The following is a 2,974-nucleotide window of genomic DNA, read 5'->3' as shown; positions in this document are numbered from 1 at the left end:
TTTTTTTTCCAGCTTTGTCCATTGGGAGATCTTTCAGTTAGATCCTGTGTCTGTTTGATATATCTTCATCATTGTGTGTATGTGGGGTTTTTGTTGTTGTTCTTTGGAGCACCTTCCCTTTTTAACACTACAAAATGATCCAGGATTATCTTTTGGATACTCATCTAGTCCCAGAATAAGTCGTTTCTCCAAAGCGACCTAGTTCCTTTTTTGGATAATGACATTAGAAGACAAAATCCGGATGCTAGTTCCACTTGTTACTATTGGGTATCAATGATGCTAGGCCTTTTCAGTGACATAGCAAGGATTTAGATGTGTGTATGACAACCTGCATATATGCACATATTTTAAAATATATCTATTTGTAATTAATTTCTTACAAATAAGCTAAATACAAGTTCATACTGATGTATCCACTCTAATTCATTACTCATAGGTCATTTTAGTCTCTTCTTGTTCCTGGTCTATAACCTCTCACTACAAGAGTGAGAAATCCATCTCCCTCTCTCTCTGCCCCTCCCCTGTTCACGCTCTGTCTCTCTCTGTCCCAAAAATAAATAAATGTTGAAAAAAAATTTAAAAAAAAAAAAAAAAAGAAAGGGGCGCCTGGGTGGCGCAGTCGGTTAAGCGTCCGACTTCAGCCAGGTCACGATCTCGCGGTCTGTGAGTTCGAGCCCCGCGTCGGGCTCTGGGCTGATGGCTCAGAGCCTGGAGCCTGTTTCCGATTCTGTGTCTCCCTCTCTCTCTGCCCCTCCCCTGTTCACGCTCTGTCTCTCTCTGTCCCAAAAATAAATAAATGTTGAAAAAAAATTAAAAAAAAAAAAAGAGTGAGAAATCCAGTTCTTATCACCAACTTAAATTTCCTGTTAAATTCTAGATATGTATATAATAGTTTCAGAATTGTTAATTCATAGCTCTGTGGGAAAGAACTTCATTAACTAGACTGTAATCCCTTTTGCCCATAGACTTACAAAATGCACTAATTTTCAAAGTTACTTATGTCAGCACAATATTTCCGTACTGCCTTCAAGTGAGATTGTTTTTTATATTTGTAATACATTTAAGTTATTTTCTCATATCCTGCCTTCCATCACAGTTTATTTACCCATTTACTCATTGAAGGAATCTTGGTTGCTTTTAGTTTTGGTTAATTATGAACAAAGTTTCAATAAACATTTGGGTGTATGCTATTGTGTAGACATAAGTTTTCAAGCCAGTTTGTAATTACTTAGAAATATGATTGCTAAAACGTGTGGCAATACTATGTTTAACATTGTAAGAAAGTGTCAAACTGTCTTCCATGGTGGTTGTATCATTGCACATTCCTGTCAGCAATGAATGAGAGCTCCTATAACTTCACATCCTCTCCAGAATGGCATTGCCAGGTTTTTGTTTTTAGTTTTGGTTCGTTGCAATTTTAATAGGTATGTAATGTTTTATCAGTGTTGTTTTAATTGTAAGTTTTTAATAACAAGTGATGTTGAATAACTTTTCACTTGGAAGCAAAAAACAAAAGTATCCTAGATTCTAAAAAAGTATTGTGTTTCACCCAGATTAAGTTAATAAAGGGTTTCATTAATAACATTTTAAATCTGATTAGATTATAAGATATTTTACCATCACATAAATGATAAGGTCATCTAAGTTAATGTGGGAGCCAACATATGTTCTGTAAAATCCTCTTTAGATTCTAATTTGAATGCATGATGTCGCTGAATATTATAAATTTGGGAACACACTCTCATTCTTTCCTATTGTTTGCATTGAATCAAGAATATATCCAGTTCTTCTCTAAGGATCATGAAAATTCTAAGTATTAGAGTATGGTACCTAAGAAAATACACAAATGCACTCATAGATTGTATTAAATAGTCATAGGGTTTTTCCCCCTATTTTTTCCTGATAACCCTAATATCAGCACTATGAAGTCGAGTAGGAAGTTAATCAAACAAAGATGGTCTCAGAGGTTAGAAAGGCCAAAAAAATAGAAATGTGACTGAAATTATTGAAAATCACAAAGTAAAATGAATCAATTTTTAAGAACTTTAAATCCTATTGTCAAATTACACAATTCTTTTCGTAATAAAAATGTAATTTTGATGGAATTACAGATTGGCAGAAGTCAATTTTGCAACCCATTTTGAACTACTTTACATAAAGTCATATTATATTAAATAGCGTCATTTGAAACGAGCTGAAGTATTTGTTAATTGTTATTTGGGTAACTGAAAAACTCCTAAAAATTAATGGCCTTTATAATAATTTGATTATGTGTCCTTGCTATAAAGAGTTACATTTTCTTTTAAATAAATGCTTAAAAGCCATGAACAAAATGCAAAGCAACCTGTAGAATTGGAGAAAATATTTGCAAATCCTATATCTGATAAGTGGTTAATATCAAAAATATGTAAACAACTCATACTACTCAATAGACAAAAAAGCAAAAACAATGTAATTAAAAAATAGGAAGAAGAGTGCTCACTTCAGTAGCACATATACTAAAATTGAAATGATACAAAGAGGATTAACATGACCCTTGTGCAAAGATGACATGCAAATACATCAAGCATTTAATATTTTTAAAAAATGGGTGAAAGAACTGAATAGACATTTTTCCAAAGAAGACATATAAATGACCATCAGGTACATGCAAAGGTGCTCAACGTAACTAATCATTAGGGAAGTGCAAATCAAAATCACAATGAGATGTAACTTTCAACCTGTTGGAATGGCTGATATTAAAAAATAAGAAATAACAAATGTTGGCAAGGATATGGAGAAAAGGAAATCCTTGTGCACTGTTGGTAGAAATGTAAATTTATGCAGATAATATGGAAAATAGTACAGAGGTTTCTCAAAAATTTAAAAATAGCACTACCATGTAATCCAACAATTTTACTTTTGAATTTATATGAGGGAAACAAAATCACTATCTTGAAAAGATATTGCCACCCCCATGTTTACTGTAGCATTA

At 32.9% G+C, this 2,974-nt stretch overlaps 1 non-coding gene across 1 annotated transcript; it reads left to right on the top strand.

The window, feature by feature from the left end:
- The first annotated feature begins 2,474 nt into the window (after positions 1 to 2,474).
- Positions 2,475 to 2,581, top strand: LOC111561520. Its single transcript, XR_002744171.1, has one exon. It is a non-coding gene; the product is annotated as a U6 spliceosomal RNA (small nuclear RNA).
- The last annotated feature ends 393 nt before the right edge of the window (positions 2,582 to 2,974 follow it).

This window comes from Felis catus, chromosome B4 (genome assembly GCF_018350175.1).
Source record: "Felis catus isolate Fca126 chromosome B4, F.catus_Fca126_mat1.0, whole genome shotgun sequence".
NCBI lineage: Eukaryota > Metazoa > Chordata > Mammalia > Carnivora > Felidae > Felis > Felis catus.
Note: the sequence above shows the minus strand (reverse complement) of the source record. Positions and strands in the feature narration are given on the sequence as shown.